The sequence below is a fragment of the Arvicola amphibius genome, chromosome 12 (genome assembly GCF_903992535.2).
Source record: "Arvicola amphibius chromosome 12, mArvAmp1.2, whole genome shotgun sequence".
Lineage (NCBI taxonomy): Eukaryota > Metazoa > Chordata > Mammalia > Rodentia > Cricetidae > Arvicola > Arvicola amphibius.
Genome location: NC_052058.2, coordinates 20,594,788 through 20,617,913, shown reverse-complemented (window position 1 = coordinate 20,617,913; position 23,126 = coordinate 20,594,788). Strand labels below are relative to the sequence as shown.

The window sequence follows — 23,126 nt, the reverse complement described above, 5'->3', positions numbered from 1 at the left end:
AGCCCATTTGGGATCCTGGGAGTAGCAAACTCCCTGAGTCATAGACTACACTGTTCATCTCTACAGAATTATACCTCGTTCCTTTAAAGCTAGTCCATCAATTTTATATTTTCATTACTGAAAATACCATAAAGTTTTCCTCCCAAAGGGTTAGGATATCAACATATGAATTTCTGGAAGACACACACATTCAGAGTGTAGTTGCCGAGACCGATGCTGGTGGTATCACTTGACTCATTGCAGAGAGAGCAGGGACAACCCAAGGGACCACACATGTATTTATGTTACATTTATTTTTAAATTGTGAAACAAAATATTCATAGACAGGCTGGCAAGACTGCTCGGTGAGTCAAAAGCCTTGCACTCACGTGTGATGACCTGTGCTCACGCCTTGACATCTGTGCTGAGGGGAGTGACCTGACGCCTGAAAGTCATTCTTTAGCCACCACCCTTGTACCGCGGCATCTCTGCACCCATTCTTGTTCACATCCTACATACACAGCAATAATAGAGCTTAATTAATGTATCCTTAGACTCAAGTGTGTGAAGGCATAAGAGTGGCTTAAAAGTACAATTACAGTCATGAACATTCACGATCCTGCCAGTCATCTTAAAGTGAGACGATTTCCAGGTCTTATGAAAGTCTTTTGAGATAAATGCTCTCGTTTTCTCCCTGTCTTGGTCCTCAGGATAACCGGCCATTGTCTTAGCTTTCCTTATCGTTTTAACGTGTATCCAGCTATCCCCAAATTACATGTTGCTTCATCTTGCTTGTTAATTCTGTGCGAAAGGAAACTTACTCTGCTGTGAGTTCTTTGTTCCTTTCACGATTACATGTTTTGGTATTTACTTTTGTTTTTATACATCCGAACTTCAGTTTCCCCTCACTCCTCTCCTCCCAGTCCCTTCCCCACCTCCCTCTTCTCATCGACTCCTCTGTTTCTCTTCAGGTAAGGTCAGGCCTCCCATGTGTATCGACCAGTTACTATATACCAAGTTGCAGCGAGACTAGGCACTTCTTCTCCTCTTAAGGCTGAACTAGGCAGCCAGGTAAGAGGAAAGGGTCCCAAAAGCAGGCAGCAGAGTCAGAGGCAGTGCCTGCTCCCACTGTTAGGAGTTCCACAAGAAGCCCAAGCTACATAACTGTAGCAAAGATGCAGAGGGCCTAGGTCGATTCCATGCAGACTCCCTCGTTATCGATTCTGTCTCTGTGGGCCCCTGTGAGCTCAGGTTACTTGATTCCGTAGTGTTTCTTGTGGTGTTCACTATCACATTTTTTGAGATTTATTCATGTTCTTGGGCACCCTTCAGTTTCACCTCATTGGTGCATAATATTCCGTTACGAATATGCCACAGTTTACGAACAAATTCCTTCTAAAGAGTTATTTCATTTTTTAGATTTTGTGTGTACTTGTGTGTGCGTGTGTGTGTCAAATTCTACAGGCAGTTGTGAATCACCAATATGGGTACTAGGAACTAAATTTAGGTCTTCTGCTTTAGCAGTATGTTCTCTTTGCTGTGAAACCATGCCTTCAGCTCCCACATTAATGCATTCTGCTCGGGATCGATATATCATTGCTTTCCAGATGGTTGTTGTTGTTTCATTGTAAGTAATTATTCCTGGAATTTAATTTTATCTCCCAAATTACGTTATTTCAGATTATAAACAATCCTAATCCTGAGTATAGTATGTTTGACAAATCATGGGTTATGTTCCTGCTCAGCTCCCTCGGGGGACTCCTTATTGCCTTTCAAAGTGAGTCTGCCAACTTAGGTTCTATCCTCATTACTGACAAAATACTAGAGACTCTTCCATGTTCAGGCAGAGTGCTCACCTGGTAACCTCCCAAAGAGCTGGCTGCAGTGCAGGAAGAGAATGAAGACCCCCAGGCTGGTGTGATTTGGGCATATATTTCCCACCTGTTTGCTTTCCCTGACACCCCTTTTCAGACTGGAAATCACTGCTAATATTTCTTACTACTTGAATATGGTCAGAAAGATTCAAGAAAAATGATTTTTTTAAAAAAAAGAAAATCAGTTACAAAGGCAGAAGTAGCAAAGTAATGGATGCTTCTAAGCTTTGAGGGATTCCAGTATTCATGGAACAATAGAAGTAAGGGAATTAATTTGCCAAGCTTTTGCTCAGAATTCCTAGCCCCACTGTTGAAATGCTTGGTAGCCTGGAATCCTCTAGTTTGGGTAGGACTGATTGAGACAACCACCTGTCTTCTTTTCTTTCTTTTTTTCCCCGAGTCTAAACAGATATGGACATATGGCAAGATTTTCCCCCACTTCCTGAAGCAGGAACACCCAGTCCCTCTGTCTTCTGTCTGTCCTCCTTCCTTCTAGAGGTCAGCTAGAGGTGAGCCATTCTCAGTAGAAAGAGTCTCTAGTCCTCCCAAGACCCCGGGAAGCTGTCCCAAGAGTAGCAACGAGCAAACTGAGGCTCAGAGAGTAAGCTGCCGCAAATCAGAGCGCTTCTAGGATGCTGATCTATCTGGCGCCATCTGTGTTTGCTCCCTTTATCTCTCCCAGACTGTCTATTCTTGTTTTGTCATTTGTAACCATGGGACCATGAATAAATGTTTCATCCTATCTAAGCTTTACATTAGAAAACAATAGTAAACATTTATTAAGCAATAAAAATAGCGATGTGGACTTCTTCCATTCTGCTAGGAAGACTGTTTTGGGCTCGCAAGGATCTTTTCCCTTGACACTATAATTGTTATTGTTTTTATATTTCTCTCCTAAATCTACTCTCTCTGGTTGAGTGTTAGTTTCGCTTACTCTATGAGCAGTGTGTGCCTGCAGTTGGGTAGGTATTGGCTATAAAGCTTACTCAGGTGTGTAGTCTTTCATTTTCCCTTCATCCTGTTTTGCTGGCACACAGCATATTTATACCCATCGTGGTCAGGGTTTTCAGCGGAATCTTTCACAGGATGTGCTGTTACCAGCTCACAACATATTCAGGCTCTGCATTCCCTCTGGGAGAAACAGGCAGGCATGGCTGCACAACCTGCATGCCAATGCCTTGTTCCCCAGGGGTCTGCTGTCACTGCGTCCCAGGCTCCTTACTTCTCCGGTCACACCTCACACAGCTAACAGGGGATTCACAAACAGAAAGGAGGCATTGTTCAAATGCAAGAGAATCGGTCGGGCGTGGTACCTTCTATCTGTGATCCCCGCACTCAGGAGGCCACAAAAGGAGGATCACCATGATTTCAAGGTGAATCTTGGTTATATAGAACGATCTTGTTTCAAATATAACATATTTATACAAATATAAATATGTGTGTGGGGGGTGTATGTATGGGTATGTGTGTGTATGTGTGTACCAGTTTCTAATACAATGTGGACTTTTGTTACTGCATATTTGAGAATCAAAGCTTGGGATCTGTCAAGCCCAACATACCAGGCTCAGCCATCTTTCCTAACATTCCAGTCAAAGACACAAGTAATAGTGGAAACTAGAGAAAGGAGATTGATTCAGCATGACTATCATGGGGAAGTAAACAGTGGAAGCCCTGTAACTCCCAAGTCTGTCTTTGCAATCCTGACATGAGGTTCAGGTTTAAATAGAGAACAAGAGGTAAAGAAAGCTAAGTGGTCCTAGTCAAGGGTGGTCCTGTCCATCACTTACTGCCCATCATTGTCTAATCCCTACTCTGTCCTGCAGGGTGGTTCACATAGCCGTCTGATTGCCACAGTGCCTTCTTTTGGAATAGCGTCCCTCAGTTCCGAGGTGGTGACTCTCACCTTTAATCCCAGCACTCATGAAGCAGAGACAGGTGTCTGTGAGTTCAAGGTTAGCCTGGTCTACAGAGCGAGTTCCTAGAGAGCGAGGGTTACATACAGAAATCTGTCTTGAAAAACAAAACTACTAATAAATAAATAAATATTAAAAAAAAGAAAAACAAAACTACTAATAATAAATAACTAGAATAGAATTGATGTAGGATTCCCCTCTGTATACCATTGGTTAATAAAGAAACTGCTTTGAGCCTATACAAGAGGAGGGCAGGCCAGAGCAGAGCTAGGTGGGGAAGACTGGGCTGAATGTTGGGAGAAAGAAGGGCAGAGTCAGAGGAGAAGTCATGGAACTGCCGGAGACAGACACTGAGAACTTTAGCTAGTAAGCCACAGCCATGTGACGATACACAGATTAATAGAAATGGGTTAAATTAATATGTAAGAGCTAGCCGATAAGAAGCTAGAGCTAATGGGCCAAGCAGTGATTTAAAGAATACAGTTTCTGTGTAATTATTTCGGGGCTGAGCAGCTGGGAACCAATGAGAGGCCATATTACTACATAGAATAGCTTCTCTCCTGGCAGGACAATTGCACCATGAGGATCCATTTTCTCCATCTGGGACAACCTCTGGGGCAGACATCTTTCAGACTTCTTTTCCCATTGCAGGAGCTCCTTCCGCTCCTTCAGCCAATAGCTGCTGAGAAACCAGCCCAATGGGGGCGTGGTCTCTCTTTCTTTAAAAAAGCAGCAACTGCCCTCCACTCCTCTCTGGCTTCAGACTCCACTTCCGATGACTAGGCTCCCTTCCCGATTGTGATTGCACAGAGGGCTGTTGTGTGGGACGGTGATCTGTAAGTTTTTCCCCCTTAAATAAATAACCATTCTATTAATCATAATTCCAAACTGATATGGGATTGTTCGTGATTTACGCCTTCATTTTCCTACTTGCACTTGCTGCTGTCTCCCACTTACCCTACCTGGGTGTTATGTCTTCCTCTCTCCATGAGCACTGGGAAGAGAGACGGACAGGATTTCCGAGGAGAAAAAAGCAGTAGGAATGTAGAGGTTGTGGTGTCAGGAGTTGCTCTTTGTGACCCTGGATGCTCCACATGGACAACATGTACATGTGTGCATGCTCGCACACATGTGCACACACATGTGCACACACACAGACACACACACTCAGACACACAGACACAAGTGGTGTGGAGCAAAGGAGGCCTTGAGGAAGTTCTCAGATCCATTTGTCACATGGATCATCACAAGCCTTAGGGGTCAGTTTCGGTTTGTGACTTGTCACACTGGAATCCTAGAATGTCTACTTTAGCAGACTTGGGAGAAAGTTTGAAAGAATTAAGGTTGTGGAAGCCAGCAACAGAGGGACCCAAGGGAGGGTTATGTACACTCTAGGAGATGGTTCTGGCAAATTCTTCCCTTAAAGGCATTCTGCTCTCTTCTGCCTCTGTCTACTGACATTCTATGATTCGATTTCTCAGTTCTTTTAAAGATGTAAAAACCATTTTCAGCTTGGGTCCTTAAAGAGCTAGGCCATGGGCTGGACCCCCTAAGAACTAGGCCACAGGCTGGATTTAGCTTATGGTTTGCCAACTCTGTTCCCATAATCTCATTCTCACTTCTAGAATAACGAAATTTCATAGAGAAAAACTTTAAAGTATTTAATTTGAGAGGAAGTATTATGAAGGCTTCAATAATTTGGGAATTTCTAGAAGGCAACATGAGCTAAGGTAAGGAGAAAAGGTCAGTGATCATTTTTAAAAGGTTGAAAGGAAACTTCGTATTGAGAGGGAACAATAGGAACGGTTCTGAACAAAGATTAGAACGTGGTAAAAGAGAATAATGAAGTCAAATTGTCCCCTAAGCAGATTTAGTGGCTTTTATACACTGGCCTGGCCTTGCAAGTTTAAGGGAGTTGTTCTCAACCTGTAATAATGAATCAGCTCATGAGGCCAGGACATACATGTTGCAGACCTTGACCTGAATCCCTGCTGCCTTCAAATACAGCAACAAAACACTTGTTCCATTTTTATAGTTAAAGAAAGGGAGGATGGGTGAGGTACCAGCATTTCAAATTGGCAAGGGTGGGAGGCAAGAGCAAGAGCTGTGGCAAGCATCCCTGATGACTAGAAGCACACGCAATCATATAAACCATGTAGCTTCAGTCAAACTCGGGTGTTTTTTTTTTTTTTAAAGATGAATGACCATCAGAAAATACATGAGGTCCAAAAAGGATAAAACCTGAACATGGACATCGCAAGAAGAAAAGTAAGAGAAGAATCTCAAGTCTAAGACCAGGTTGGAGAACAGATGACAGATTATTTTTTTCTTGAAGATATTTGAAAACCAGCAGCTTTAAAAAATATCTTTGAAAATGGCAGCTATCAGAAAGAATGGCTAAATTTTTCCATAAGTGTGAGGACACCGAGTTAGCAATCAGTGTCTTGGCTGCAGCCTTCAGCCTTCTGGCACCAGGAAAATGTCTAGTTTGTTCAAGTCACGGTTTTCTCATCAGGAAAATGAGGACAGTGTGCTTTTTTTTTTTTTTGTTTCACGATTGCAGTTTTACTTGTAAGGCCATTTTTAAAGAGCTATAAACGATTAAGTGATGACAGACTATTTCCTTGGTGGGGTGACTTTGCTTGTGCACACACGGCCACCTGTGTGCTGGGATTTGATGGTGCTTTCCAAATGCAAGTTGCCTACCAAAATTGGACTTTAACAATGTGACTAAATCACTTTCATGAGGCTTAAGTTTCTTATAGTCTCCAGGTGAATTAAAGACTTAGGAGGTGCAAACGTTATTTAAAACAAGGCTCTGATCACAGCTGTTGCCTAGCTAGCCACTGAGGAATTCCTGAGAGAATGTAGCAAATCCACCATTAAATTTAGGGGCCCATGGACCTGGGAGTCACCAGGAAAGCACTAAAATGCTGTCCACAGCTTCATATACTGTCCACAGGCTATGATATACTGTATAGGTCTAAGGGTTTTGAGAGAAGATAGCCCATGGGATTTTAATTTTTAAAAATTCCTTCCCAGTATCTCCCCTTTCCCCTAAACATGTGACTTTCAGGATTGTGTCCTGACCAAATCTCTGAGAACATTTTTTGGGTAGACAGCTAATAATGCACCAATAAGTCACACTCCTCTTCCAGGGATTACTTAGCCTAGTCCCCTTGGCAGCAGTTGAAACCGGATGCTACCAGCATGGGGGAATGAGATGTGTGGCTTTTATAGGCTAAGCGCATTAAAAAGCAAACATGAGATGTGACTTCTCCCATACCTGTTTTCTTGTTAGCTCCCTGGTTGTCAGTGTCAAGGACAATTTCCCCCAAAGGAGTTTTGAAGCCAAAACAGGCACATGAGTGCAGGAAACTGAGTCACAGTTTAGATCTGAGCCAACAGATCCAAAGCACTAATCTCTAATGAGAATGCTCATCCAAAGCTCAGTGTGTGGTGTGGGAGGGTGGGGTTGGGTTCTGTGTGCTTTCTGGAATAGTATTAAATTTCCGCAGTTAGCAGAGTTCCTCCTGAGTGACTGTTCCACGTGTCTACGGTCTTCTCGTGCTTTCTTTGCTTTCTAGCCTTGATCTTTACCTCCTCTCCCTACATTCCTTCTATTCTCCTCCAAATCACATCTTTAAGTGGATCGTAAAATGAATAGAGAGCAAAGAGAACAGAGGAAAGGGGGTACTTTATTAATTCATTCTTCCTGCCTAATTTGGCTGCAGGCGAGTGGCTCATTTCTGGTAGGAGTCCAACACAGGTGTTTGCAGGCACTTGGCTGCAGCTCCTGGGCTGGATGTGGAAAAGGTATAATTGTTAAGGCTCTAAGTTTTAATGACATGGTTTTAAATTGAGAGCCAAGAAGAAGCGAGCTTTCACACTACCTTCCTTCCATGAAATTGGTTTCCTTTCCATTCCTTGCTTTGCCTTTGGCAGAGTGCCCTCGGCATGTGGGAGCTGTTAGCAGAACACCCTGCAGTCATTACCTGGTTTGTAAACTTGGCACAGGAGGCCCGGAGAGTCGTTTCTGCCTAAGTCCAAGCTGTGTGCTTTGATTCTAGGTTCAAGTGTTCAGCTAGGAGGAAAAACTGAGAGCCTTGGTGTTGTGGGGGTGGGGGAATGGGGTGTCTGTAAAGTCATATATAAAAAGCAAGCAAACAAACAAATGAAAATAATATCAAAAAATCAAGCAATTCAAAATTATACCAAATTGATGTGAGTTCTCTCATTTTCCCATTTCTTTAGAATTTTCCCAGTTCATTCGTCATGGGATCATGTAGAGTTTGCACCTACATCAGGTGCCACTGCGTGTTATCTGAACATAGCATTGGAAAAGACTATAGTTTCTAAACAAGAAAGTTGTTTCAGGGTTATGTGGCTCCTCTGCAATCAGAAGAACCAGGGACTCCCTCTGTATTGTCAGTCACTGCTTAGAATCTCACACATCTAGAAGAATCCCGTAACTCTCTACGGAGAAATCACCTGCCTTTGGAAGGACGCTCCTTCTACCATGAGCCCAATTCAGGCTGAAAACTCTTTGGACTTGAATCTCTGTGACTTGCTGTCTCTAAGACTTTGAGTACAGGACCCCTCTGCCTCATCGTTGGTGATCATGGGACCCATCGTTATGGCTGCCATGTAAGCGAACGGAGAGAAGTAAATGCATAGTCCAACATTCAGGTGCAGGGCAGCTGTTTCTAACAATGCTTCAACTTTTAGTTTTGCAAGCCTCCGCCGCACTAATTTGCATAAGGGCACACCAGCTTACCTGTTCTCAAGCAATGAGAAAGGTTCCCTTTTCTCTGCCTCTTGGCTGGCATTTGTTGTTTTCTTGATGCCAGTAATCCTCACTGGGGTGAGATGGAATGTCAGAATGGTTTACTTAGGTTTGCATTTTCTTAGTGGTTAAGTTTCACATCCTTATTATTGCTGTGCTCTTTACAACAGCTAAGAAAGGAACCAGCCTAGATGTCCGTTACTGGATGAAATGCTAAAAAAAAAAAAAATGTAGTACATACACTCACGAGACTATATGTCACTCTAAAGAAAAACTGCAATCAGGGCACTTTTGGAAAGGTGGATTGAACTGGAAAGCATTGTGTTAAGGTAAATAAGGCAGGCTCAGAAATACTGCACAGGTTTTCTCTCCCATTTGCATACAAGTATGTGGGAGTGCTGGGGGAGATCATGGAAGTAGAAGGGGGACTATGGGAGGGAAAGAAGTGACGTCATTAAGGGATGGGAGTGAAAAGGGGTGATATAAAATAAAGCGTGTAATATGAAAGCTGAAGAGGAGGTTCTGGGAGAAGGAAGGGGGTGGCAGGGAAGAAAGGTGAAGAGAGACACTTGGTAAGAAGAAAGTATGCATAAAACGGTCATGACAATAGCCAGGACTTTGTAGAGTGACTTAAAAATCTAACCAAAATAAGGAAGCAAATCATTAGCCAGTGACAGCCCGGTTAGAATCCACTGCCACTAGTGTTTCCTGATGTTGGGGTAGATAAGAAACACAGATGATCATGCCATCAGGCAATTATGGTCCTGATGTGGGTTTCTACCTTCTTTGAGCATCCTCACATTTTGATGCCCATGGCCAACATTTCCCTAACCATAATCAGAGCTAGACTCCAGTCAGGAAGTATTGCTCTTTCCCTTTATCTTCTTTCTCTGGATTTTTCTACAGTTCTTGAGGCCATGCCCCTCCCTCACTACAGCAATGCTTCACATATTGATCTAGTCTTTCAATTTGGTTGAGGAATTAGAATGGAGAGAATATTGTCTGGTTGACATGGAGACACTAACATAACTGGTCTTTTTCCTGTCACCTCTATTCTGTGGTAGGTGAAGACAGGTGAGTTGGGAGTAAAGAAAATGGTGGGAGGGCAAGGTGGGTACACTGGTGATGATGGGCATGCCCACACTGAAAATTAGTAATTAAATGAGAACAATAACATCTCTTTTGTTTGTTGCTGGATGGGCTATGTTGTAGTAACAGCCTCAAAGCTGGAGAGGCTGAAAACTTGCATGTTTATTTCTTGCTTGCACTCTGTGTCTTTGGCAGGTTGGTACATCTTCATTTAGGGATGCAAAGTGACAGAGATGAATTTAGAACGCGGCTGCTCCCTCTGGCAGTGGCAAGCAAAGAACTAGGGAACATTCATATAATGGTTTGTGCTTCATGAGCCCACACGAGTTATATGCCCATGCCCGAATTTAAGACACAATTTTCTCCCCTACCCTTCCTCAAGGGCACAGTCTGCTTTCTCCCTCTACTGGATCTGTGATTTCCTTTGTCTGATGCAGTTTAGCTGGACATAAAGACTGCTGGCCCCAAGTTCAGGCATCTCACGCTTTCAGTTTTCCTTTTGCTTGCCTATTCCCAGTAAAAGGAAAGGAAGAGAAACCTTAAAATTTGCTCCTTCTGTAGTCAGTGCTCTGACTGGGGAAATATAAGACACCTGACCCAGAGCCCAGCAAATCCAGCAAAATCATAGACCTGTCCACAAGGAACGTTTGCTGTTCAAAGAAAATAGGCTTGGTTGGGGTTGTTACAAAAGCAAGCAAATGTTGACTAATACGTGATGTGGGATTCCCCTCTGTATGCTATGAATATCATTGGTGAATAAAGAACTGTTTTGAGCCTCTAGCAGAGCAGTGAAGAACGGAGCTAGGTGGGGGAAACTGAACTGAATGCTGGGAGAGAAAGGAGGAGGAAGAGAGAAGCCATGTAGCCCTGATGGACACAGACACCAGAATTGAACCCAGTAAACCACAGCCATGTGGTGATACACAGATTATTAGAAATGGGTTAAATTAAGATGTAAGAGTTAGCCAATGAGAAACTAGAGCGAATGGGCCAAACAGTGATTTAAATAATATGGTTTCTGTGTGATTATTTCGGGGCTGAGCAGCCAGGAACCAACATGCAGCATCCACCAACAGATACAGCCATCAGACACTCAGAAGAAAACAAAACCGAATAAAGACAAAAAGCTTAAATGACTAATTCATTGCTTGTTTTTATTCCTTTAAGATTTTAAAGTGATGCACTAGTTGGACATTTTTATAGAGTACAGTCCAATACTTCGATACATGCCTTGAGAGTACTTTATTTGAAATGTTTCATCTGTGTTTAATCCAGAGCATTTCATGAATATGTAAGTATGAGGTACAGGAAAACAAATGGGGACTGTGCTAATTTTATAAGGCTGCTGTTCAAGACTTTACAATGCCCCTGTTGTGGACTTGAAAAAGCGGTGTGTGGTTTGTACTGTTATAGTTTAAGATGATATTAACAGAGGATGCAAAACTGCATGTCGGGGTTGGGGAGACAGCTCAGTACTAGCTTTGCAAGAATAGACAAACACACAGACAAAATGCTATCCATGGCAGCACATGTCTCCAGCCCCAGCACTTGGAGCACGGTTCTGTGATAAGTAGATCCCAGAAGCTCTCTTGTCTAACCAGTCTGGCTGAACCAGTGAACTCCAGGTTCAATGAGAGGTGAATTCCTACATCAAAGAATTAGATGGAGAATAACTAACAAAGATGCCCATCACTCATCTTTGACTTCTACACACACCCACACCCACACAAACACAAATGTGCATATATGTATATGTATACAAACACATGCACACATAAACGCACCTAAATAAATAAAAATAATTGCAATCTATGAGCTGTCACTGGATTGCAATTGGAAAAAGCGAACCGGAAAAGTACTCGTTGCTCAACCTGGAAAATTTGAGTGTGTCCTTGGTTTTAGGTGATCTCAGGTGGTTTTTGATTGTTTTAATATTTCTGGGTGTGATAAGGTACTAAATCAGTACCAGGAATTATTTTTAGTTGAAGAAATATACTGACCGATTATTGCTAAATATTATGGGATCTAACCTAGTTTCTATCATGTAGCAGTAAATTTATACAGAGACCTAAGCGTCTACATAATACTTGCAAATAAAGAAAGCATTGACATTTCTTTTCTCTGTATGACAGGCATATGAATGTCCACTATTTTGTGACTTCACATGCAAGTTTGAAGTTTTCCACAGAAAACTAAAATATTGGAAGGAAAAAGTAAGACACTGTGTGGAGTGTGGACAGTGCGTCGTTAAAACTCAAACCTGTGTTCAATTCCCATACTAATCCAGAAGTCTAGCGAGGTGAACGTGGTTTCAGTTTGCTGACTTTCCCCTCTTCCGAGTCTGAATGGTGCTTCTGACCTTCTGCCACCTTCATTGCACCAAGAACCACCCATTGATTTAAAGAGAGATCAATACTCACTCTCTACTTGACTTGTTACCCACCTAGAGAAAACATTCCGTACGGATCAAGTCACTTCTCAATTGTGGAGACAAGCACGTATAATAAATATGTTGGTTGAACTTGGTGTGTTGTTATTTTTCCTATACTCCTGCATCTTCTGTCTTAAGAGGTAAACGAATTTCTCTTTTTCCCTAAGGTGATTTTCATCCTTGCCCTCTCCTTTCTTTTATCTCTTCTTAATGCCTCTGAGACCTCACTCTGATCTCTGGGCTTTAGTTTTGCTTTAGTTTTTGGTTGATTTTCAGCCTTCAAATTAGTACCCATACTGTCTGTCGAAGATGTACACACACACACACACACACACACACACACACACACACACACACACGCGTGCGCGCGCGCACACATACCTGCCACCACCAAATAAAAACTGATTTCTTTTTCTACCACCCACTCAGTGGCCAATATGTGCTGAACTACCTCTCTCCTGAGAGCTAGATTTCTGCGAACTGCAGGCTCCATAAGCCAGGACCATTTCCTGGCACTCATTCATCATTCCCATTCCTTTTGTGAAGCCATTCTTGCTAAGGTCAGAAAAAAAAAAGCAACTTGATAGTCAAATCCAGTGTTCCATTTGTTTTGTTCACCTATCTCTTTGTTCACACATCCAGGACACCTGGCGGTGGAGAGAATAAGAATGTCTGCCATAGGCTCATATATTCCAGTGCTTAGCCATTAGGGAGTGGTGCTGTTTGAGAAGGATTAGGAGGCCTTGTTGGAGGAAGTATGTCACTGGGGGTGGGGTCTGAGGTTTCAAAAGTCCAACCCAGACCCAGGGGCTCTCTCTTCCTGTTGCTTACAGATCTAGATATACAACTCTCAGTTACTTCTCCAGAGCATGCCACCATGCTCCCAGCCATGTTGATAATGGACTGGATCTCTGAAACTGTAAAGCCAGCTCCAATTGAGTGCTTTTTTTAAATATGAGTGGTTATGGTCGTGGTGTCTCTTCACACCAACAGAACACTGATGAAGACATTCCCCACCCTGCCCCGCCCCGCCCCGCCCCGCCCCACCCCACCCCATGTTTTAACATTTTCACCTGGTAGCTTCCAGAGACAATCTCAGTCCTACTACTGTTTATGACTGCTGACAATGTAGAAATACAGGTCTCTTAAAGCAGAATTGGTCACTTTATTGGCTTTACTGAATATTTTATCGCCAGTCTTAAAGCTGTAGTAGTTCTATTAATATAACCTTTGTCTTTGTCTGGCACCCTCAGTTTCCCTCCTTCATTTTCAACCCTTTGTGTGATATGGTTTTCTGTTTTTTCTATATTATTGTCTGATGATATTATCAACCTACTTCCTACCCTGGCCACCTACTTGGGATGTTTCCTTAGCTTTTACTTAAATTCCTTCCATTCTCTTATTTAATTGAATTTTTCATGCATTCCAAGATCCTCAGTAGATGTTTGAAATCACACACAACACAGAATTGTGTTTTTTTTTTTTTACCTATTCCTACAACCAATGATGTAAAGTTTAATTGATGAACTTGGTGTAATAAGAGATTACCAACAACCACTAATCATAAAGTAGAATAATGAAAACAGTATAATTAACAATAACATAAGACAACTCTATGGTCCAGAGAATGAGCTGCAATAAGCGTATTTTCAGTTTTGAATGAGTGAATTTATTTAGTATATAGCAAGTCAAAATAAAACGAAATAAAAAAAAACAATACTCATTTGAAGTTTTCAATAGAGAGAGTCCTGGGCAGAGCAGAACTTGGGTGAGGTTTCCAAATAAAAGAACAAATAGCAACTGTTAGAGAAAACCTTATCAAAGTGGAAGTTTACAACACCCAGCAGAAATCAAGCCAGGAAGTTAAGGCAGTTAGCTTTCTCTCCAGGGCTAAACTTCGGGCTTCTCTTTCATACTGTAGTAGGCCCTTATATGTCATGGATAAAAATTTGTTGGAAATACTTGACCTAGTTGTTTTTAGAAACACAATCTTTTATTCTTGGACTGTTTTGTCCCCGCCACTGAGTTGTGGGTAGGGAGACTAGACACCCCCAGAGAAGAAACCCAGGAGGATACTTTGAGACAAACATGCTGGGGTCTGAAGTGGCAGAAGAACAATCCCACTTCCAGAGCCAGCTTCTCAGTGAGCTCAAACAGTGCATGCCACTTTACAGATGGAGTGTACACAACAGTCACCAAGACAGCATTGGCATAAAATCTGATGCAAGTGCAGTCTCTCTATCAAGGCATCTGATTATGCAGAACCCACCCTTTTTCTTGTGTTGCTGTTGAAATCATAGAAAACCAAGTACCAATGAGAGGGCAGGCAGTGTGCACTGGCTTGGTTTTGTCTCTAGACTATAGCACAGATTCTAATTGTTCTTATCAATTAAAAAACCCAGAGTCAGATAGTAGGGGGTGAGCTGAAAGATCAGAGAAGTAAGGAAGCCAGTCACTAGAGACCTTTTACCTCTACCAAATCCTCAGACCAAAGTGGGCAAGATCCCGTCTCTGTCTCCACAAATCCTCAGACTGAATGCCATGAGCTTCTGTCTCCTCCCACCTTACATTCCTCTCTCAGTTCAGCCACATCTCTTCCTGCCTCTACCTTGCTACTGCTGGGATTAAAGGTGTGAGCCACGACTGCCTGGGCGTTTCTCTTTTAGAGTGGATCAACCTGGTTGTAGTCCAGGGTGGCCTTGCATTTACAGAGATTCTATTCCTCCTGAGTGCTGGGATTAAGGGTGTGCGCCACCACGGCTTGGCCTCTGGCTAACTAGTGGCTAGCTCCACACTCTGATCTTCAGGCAAGCTTTAATGGTTAAAGCACCAACAAAATATCACCTTACACTGTGAACTGCCTAGCAAGAAAGGAAATAAGAAGAGGTTTTGACTTTCGTGAAGTTCCCTGTATCTAAAACATCTCTGGCAGAGATCTCAAGGCAGTAGGAGCAAGGCTGCTGAGGCATTGGGGAAAGGAAACTGAAAACAAGTGGTTTGGGTGGAGCCTCAAAAATGCCGCCTGTCAGCGGGGCTCAGGACCCAGCTACACAGCCAAGGCTAGCCAAGTTTCTAAGAGGGAGGAGCCAGTCACACTTTCCTCTCTCTGTCTCTCGGCACCTGCTTTTCACTGCCTACCACTAAGAGTGAAAAGCGTTGTGAGGTGGATGGTTTAAGCTATCAGCACACACACTAATCCCCGAATTGAGAGTTCAGGCTGCTGTGGAGAGGGAATCCAGTAGGGAAGCCTGGTCCGAAGTTTTCTAGAATAAATCTTAGGACTGAATTTTTGCTAATCAGCAAATGAAGAGGAAATAGCGCTGGTAAGTTCCTGGGGTTGGGAAGAAGGATTAGTATTGACTATATTTCAGAAAAGAATAAAGCTGCAGGAAGCCTGGCTCTAAGCCTTCACTTGACTGAGGAACAGAAGTTATCTTTTATTTCACCACAACTGAGATCTTAACAAAAGAAAATGCATTTGACTGTAGCAGGAAGTAGAATACATTGTTCAGAGTGTTGACCCAGACTGAGTCTAAAAGGAGCTCTGATTTTCTGGGTGTGTTGGAGGTCTCTTACTGACATGAATTTATATTTAGAAGAGGGCTTTTGTTTTCTAACTGAAGGAGAAAGAAACATAGGAATAGCTCTCCAGTTATTCCTAGATAATAGATAAGAACAACGGCATGACAGCGTACCTACGACGTAACATTGGCTTGAAAGCGACAGAGCACCAAACTCAAGTAACAGATAATATATTATTCCATAATCTCAGATGTTCAAGTGGCATCCCATTTATTATCTTTTAAATTATGTATGCTTTTATTTATTTTTATTTATTTTAGTTTATTAGGTATTAGAAAAATTATTTTAGTCCACTTAAAATTGGATCCCACATTTCTCTTTCCATAGTTAAATTCCTAGAATCTAGGAGAGAGATGACTCATGATAACTGAATATACGCCTGCTGGTGGCTCAGGAAGGTTCTGGGACTTTCAGGAGGTGGAACTTACTGAAGAAATCTTATTGGAGGAAGTGTGTCACTGGGGGCCAGCTGTGAGTGGTCATAGGCTCCTCACTTCTTCCTCTGTTTTCTGTGTGAGCAAGAACTGAAATAGGCCAGCTTCCCGCCTGCCTTGTGAAGGTTAGTCATGCCTTCTCTGTGGGCTGCTATGTCTTCCCTGTGGTGATGAAATCCACCCTCCTGGAACTGTAAGTAAAAATTAACCCGCTCCTTCCCTAAGTTGCTTTTGATCATTACATTTTATTGCAATAGAAAAGAAACACTTCACTGATGATAACCTTTGTAGACTTATTGAAATGTAATAAGTATTTCTAAGTATTTATCAGGACATATTTAATTATGGTGTTCAACTTTTTACTTTTTTGCTTTTCTTCGGCTATTTAAAACTTTAGTTATTGGAGGAAGGTGTTTTGTAATTTCCTAATATCATGGTAGGTTTGTCTTTTGTTCGTGGAAACTGTCAAGTTTTGCTTAGAGCTGTTGACTTTATCCAATGAGGTGCATACATGCTTAGAATTTTTATATTGCCTTGGTGACTTTAACATTTAATCATTATACAGCTGCTCTGTCCTTAATGACGCTATTTGTCTTATACTCTTCCCTGACAAATATTAATATAACTGTTCCAACTGAGGTTTTTGTGCCTAGTGCCTGATTGATACATTCTGTTCACATTCTTTTCAGTTATTCAGTATTGTAATCTTCTCAGTGTGTCTTTTGTAAACACTATAGGACTGTAGTGGGCTTTAAGCCAGTTTAATGTTCCTTTTAAAGCTGGGAGTTTAATTTATGTGTATTGTGTCAGTAGAAATATTTGAATTTTTTGTAAGCATCTTATATCTCTCCATGTGATATTCCCTACCCATGTTTGTTTTCTTCTTTATAAAAATATGCTTAAGATTTGCTGTCTGGTGGTGGTGCACGCCTTTAATCCCAGCACTCTGGAGGCAGAGACAGGCCGATCTCTGTGAGTCTGAGGCCAGCCTGGTCTACAAGAGCTAGTTCCAGGACAGGCAATACAGAGAAACCCTGTTTAAGATTATTCTTCATGTAGGAGCATGTTTATTATGTTAGTCATGTTTCTGTAAATCCCATGTCATCAATTTTGTGGGGACAAGTCCTTTTTCATCAGCCAAGAGTAATGCTTTTGGATGTAGTTTTTGGAGAAATCGTGTAAGTTCAAGTTTATTGCTTCAGTGAAGTGGTCTTGCGTACAGTTAGCTAAAGTGAGGAACCCAGTGCTATTTAGTACACAGACAATATTGTGCAACTCCCCCTGAATCTAGAAATACTCCTTCTATTTATCACCATAATTCATATGCTGCTTAAACATTACCTTCTCAAAGAGACGTCATTTGACGACCTAACTTGAGTCACACCACAATTCTCAGCCTAATCCTGACTGCATATTATATACCATATATATTTATACTTGGTGGGCATAATAATGAAGAAATCTTACCAGATTGGTGACTCATTTCCTCAGAGACTCTCAGGATGCCTGACTGGACAGAATGAGCTTACTTGTGAACATCTGCTATTGATCTACTAGTCTATCCCTTCAGTGCCTATCTTTTGTGTTTTTTATTCAAAGGGAGTTTTAGAATTTTTACATCACAGGGCTTGACTGCTAATTCACAGAACAGAGTGAAGCATGGATGCTGCTGTGAAGAAACTGTGTGTTCTCCGCGTGTTCTCCGCGTGTTCTCTGTGTGTTCTCCACGTGTTCTCCGCGTGTTCTCCACGTGTTCTCCGTGTGTTCTCCGCGTGTTCTCCGCGTGTTCTCCGCGTGTTCTCCGCGTGTTCTCTGCGTGTTCTCCGCGTGTTCTCCACGTGTTCTCTGTGTGTTCTCCGCGTGTTCTCCGTGTGTTCTCCGCGTGTTCTCCGCGTGTTCTCCGCGTGTTCTCCGTGTGTTCTCCGTGTGTTCTCCGTGTGTTCTCTGTGTGTTCTCCGTGTGTTCTCCGTGTGTTCTCCGTGTGTTCTCCGCGTGTTCTCCGTGTGTTCTCCGCGTGTTCTCCGTGTGTTCTCTGTGTGTTCTCCGTGTGTTCTCTGCGTGTTCTCTGTGTGTTCTCTGTGTGCTCTCCGTGTGTTCTCTGCGTGTTCTCCGTGTGTTCTCTGCGTGTTCTCCGTGTGTTCCCAATGTGTTCTCCGTGTGTTCTCTGCGTGTTCTCTGCGTGTTCTCTGTGTGTTCTCCGTGTGTTCTCTGTGTGTTCTCTGTATGTTCTTTGTGTGTTCTCTCTCTGTGTGTTCTCTGTATGTTCTCTCTGTGGGAGGGGGTGGGAATGAGGGACTGGGGTGCTGTAGTGATTCTCAGGGAGGGCATATTGGCACTGGCCTGGTGTTGTAAAGTTTGTAAAGCCCTCTCTACAATGTCACTTATTAAATCCTCACAATAGCATCTCCTATTATCTGTATTTAACTTATGGGGAATAAATCCCATCAAATAAATATAAATTCGGAAATGACAGAGCACATTATACTCCTGGCTTGGTATTACATTTTTTTTTTATTACTAGAGTGCTTTTCTAAATCAAATCTGGACACCCACCTGTTAGCTGTGACTTTTGGAGATTTGTAATACGGTGTTCAAGAAACAGCAAGCAGCGATGCAATAGGGAGCAGCGCACCATGAGAACAAGGCCATAGCCACCTGTGGTCCAGAGTCTAACGGAACTGACGGGCGTTTGCTGTAAGACTTTCCTAGGGAGGAGGAAAATTCTCTCTGACATTTCAAAGCCTCTTACAGCTTCTTGGCCTCCCCAGAGCATGACAAATATAAACTTTGACTATAATAATAGCATATGTGGAGCACACCAGGTGTCAGGGATATCTCATGGATTGCATGCTTATGTAACTCAGTCACATCTCCCATGAAGTCTATGCAGTAGGGACTATCAGGCAGTTCTTCTTCAAAGAACTAGAAAACATCTTTGATCTCATTTTGGAGCTAGAAAGGGAAAGACATAGAATTCTAACCCACGTAGTCTCTGTATCAAGAAAGTAGAGACCAATAGAAACATAAACAAGTACATACTTTTAAATTTTTCTAGTAGCTACATTAAAAACAAAAACAAAAACAAATAACATCAACCCAATATGCTTGATTAAAGTCAGAAGTATCCAAGATGTATACTAAGTCTTCAAAAACTCTGACGTGTATTTTGTTCTGAGTTCATCAATTCTGATGATAAAATTTTCATCTATATTTAAACTTATATTTATATATACTTAAAATTCACAAAATTTACAGTTGAAAAAGTAGGCTTATATATTCAAGTAATTTTAATCATACTGATTTTCTAGAAACTGAATTTAGTTTATGTTTTTAATTAAAATTAAATGCAATGTAAAATGTAGTTCCTTCAGTTGCACACTTAAAATGTTTGAGAACTATAAGTAGCTGCTATAGGCAGGGTGCTCTGAAATTGAAGCTTGTTTTCTATTTGTTTACTAATTGACTGATTTATTTATGTCTGGTGTGCGTGTGTATGATATGTGTCTAAGTTTGTGGTGTGGTGTGTGTGTGTGCGCATGCGCGTGCACCAGAAATCAAGGTGGATATCTTTCTTGATTGCTCCCCATCTTATTCTTTGAGGCAGGGTCTCATCTGACCCTGGAACTCAATGATTTTGTTAGGATGCCTGACCAGAAAACTCCAGGGATATATGTGCTCATCTCTGCCTTCCCAGTTCTGGAATTGCAATGTTATCTATGACCAGATTTTGACTTGGGTGCTGGAAAGCCAAACTCATGTTCTTGACTTAAATGCTAGGCAGTTTACTGACTAAGCCACATCCCCAGCCCCTATAATTCAGACTCTGCTTCAGTCAGAGGAGAGAAACACTCTCGTCTCCGTGACCCTGCCTGCCCCAACTGCCAAATTCAGGAATAGTCTCTTTCCACCCCATAATATCAGCACTGTCTCTTTATATTCTGTTTCACATGTAGCTACATGACCCTGCACAGATCCTAATGTCTGCTTGGAGAAAGGTGAAAAGTGTTGGAAAGGAAACAAAAACAAACTACAGATAAGAAAAGTCAAGATGAAGGACGTAACACCTGAAAATCAGAAAAACAAAGCAGCCAAGTCATTAGAGAAGTTTTACCTCTACCAAGGCTGGGCAATCACAGACTAAACAGTCTCTCTCTCCTCTCATTTTATATTCCCTCTAGTGCTGGGTTTAAAGGTGTATGACTCCCTAGTATTGGGATTAAAGGTGTGAGGCACCATCACCTGGATTTGTTTCTACATTGATCTTGTATAGCCCAGGGTGGCCTTGAACTCACAGATCCATCTGACTGTCTCCCAAATTTTGGAATTAAAGGTGTGTGTCACCATTGCCTGACCTCTGGTAGCTCTAGCTTTGCCTCTGGTCTTCAGGCAAGATTTATTTATCAAAATACAAAAATATACCACCATAAAGGAGAACAAGAGAGCTATACATTAGCAATCCCAGGGGAAAACAGTAGCCAGAGCAGATTTTCTACCAGATCTCTGGATTTAATGAGGTTCCAAGCTAGCTTCTGAAATTGTTTTTGAAATCCTCTCACATTTTTTTTGTTGGTATGAGTGATTTTGGGAAAGAGAAATAATTCACAAGAAATTGGAGAGAGGAAAAAAACAGTTAAAATTTTTCTTGATGCTTGGATTTACCCTTTGGGAGGCTACTGAAGGAAAAATTGGAATATTGTAGATAAAGTTTTTGTTCTGTAACATCCCACAGTCATTCAGTCCCAAATAAACATTCAAAGGCTTATATTAATTATAAACTGCTTGGTCTATTGCTCAGGCTTATTACTACTTCTTACATCTTAAACTAACCTGTAAATCTGTTTAACCATGTGGCATGGTACCTCTTTTTTCAGTAAGCCATTCTCATCTTGTTTCCTCTGCATCTGCTCTGAGACTGTGTTTCTGCCTTTCCTCTTCCCAGAATTCTCTTAGTCTGGTCACCCTGTCTATACTTCTTGCCTGGCTACTGACCACTTGGCATTTTATTAAACCAATACTAGTGACAAATCTTTACAGTATACAAAAACATCATCTCACAGCAGAATATAGGCAAAACCTTTTGGACAACATAAAGAAAAGAAGTCAGCCTTTCCTGTCTTGCATTCTGGTCAGAGCTGAGAGCTAATTTAAAAATAGAGACAAAGATTATTTCGGTCATTTTATTCCTGTATGCATACCATGTCTGGAGCAAAAAGTAACGGGCAGCTTCTCTCTTCCTGTGCTCTACGTCCTACCTTAGTGAGTGGAGGGAGGAGTTGGTTCTCAGCAGACTGAGCTGGATCCCAGGATCCGGCCTTTCTGTATGTGATATACTCTGTGAGATGAAGACTCGGTTGGTGGTTACTATGAACACATCCTCATTGACATAGCAGAGTGGGGGAAAAGCTGAGGAAACTGTGGAAATCATAGGTCTGTGTAAACTCACCCAACTTCTTTGCATAGGTTGGGGAAAGCAGAGAGGAGATATATCCAATGACAGTAATCTGATTCAGGTGCTGTGCCCTTTGATTAACAAAGGTTTTCACTTTATTTCACTTGAGCCCCTGAAGCAGATGCGGCTAGCTTGATTTTCTGTGTGAGGACACGGAGATTCAGAATAGCCAGGTAGCACACTCAGAGCACAGGGCCAGCCAGGTAGAGAGCCTTGAACACATCTTGGTCTTCGATCTCACCACCGTCTACACAAGTCATGCTTCCTTTTCAAAACATTAGAATTTAGTTTATGTATATTTATTGTGGAGTCAGCTCTTTCCTTCCGCCCTCACACGACAAGCATGTTAACGGTGGAGCCACCTCCCCAGGCTCAAATTTTCTTCTCTGGTTTAATTTGTATGGAAAAAAAAAAAAAAACAACACATGCATCTTGATTCACAGGAGGAAATCTTCTAAGGCTCTAGGCTTTCTAGGCCTAAAGACAAATAAAAACCTGGATTCAGATGGGTTTCATGGTCAGTTTTTTTATCCCAGCCTCTGCCTTTTATCATATTAACACTCTGAGTTCATCTTGTTCTGCTCTGCTGGCTGTTGTCACCACCCTCTCTGATTCTTGTATTTCTTTTCTCCTTTCTCTCTGCCCCCTACTTCCCATTTTTCCCCTTGGATGTTCACTAAGTGTGTATGTTAAGATTATGATCAAAATCAGGAAAGATCAATAAATTCTTTTGGGCTGGAGAGGTATCTCAGCAGTTATCTCTCTATCAGAGTTACTGCTCTACCAGAGGATCTGGGTTCAATTCCTACCACCCACATGACAGTTCACAACTGTCTCTTATTCCAGTTCCAGACATACATGTGGGCAAAACATCAGTGTATATAAAATAAAAAAAATGAAAATGTTACTCTTTGGGTCAAAAACGAGGAACCAAAAACAATCCCTCCCAAATCTCTTTAGGGTGCCACATCGATTTTAAAAATGGGACGTTTCAAGAGAGAGCAGCAGTGGTGTTGCAGAGGAGAGAGTGTTCTGTGGGAAAGCAGCAAAAGGCGTTCAGAATGGTCCTGCTAAGCTGGAGCTTCATGTGGGTGAGGCCTGCACTGCTGTGTGTGTATCTCCGGCATTCATTGTGAAGAAGATGGGGGCAGCCTCTACTTGGTAGTTTCCTCACTGCGACACACACTGACCAGGGTTGAGGTGCCAGGTGACTTGAAGAATGATTCCAGGACCATGCACAGAATTATGTGATAGTCTGGTAATGCTTAGGAGAAGAAAAGCAGTGTAGACTTATGGCAAACTGTCAGAGGAGTACCAAGCTGTGCTTCACCTCACGGTGTGTCCTGAGCTGTGCACAGCAGTGTGTCTTGAGCTGTGCACCGCACAGTGTGTCCTGGCCTCCCATCACAGATGTCATCACACCTTATGTTTCACAGGTACAACATTATAGCCACCTGGTCCTATGACCATTCCCAGAAACCTGTTTTCTCGGAACAATGAAATTTGAACATATTCTTTGACTGACATTCTTCCTGCCTTTGAGTCTCCTTTCAATTCTGTTACCTAGTTGTCTTTACCTCTTTCTGTCT

General features: G+C 42.1%; 1 protein-coding gene across 1 annotated transcript in view; it reads left to right on the top strand.

The window, feature by feature from the left end:
- Positions 1-16,208: 16,208 nt before the first annotated feature.
- LOC119827422 (interferon-inducible protein AIM2-like) overlaps positions 16,209-23,126 on the top strand; it is a 44,054-nt gene continuing 37,136 nt past the window's right edge. The window contains exon 1 of the mRNA XM_038349099.1: positions 16,209-16,281. The gene's annotated coding sequence lies outside the window, so the exon portion shown is untranslated. The remainder of the gene's footprint in view (positions 16,282-23,126) is intronic.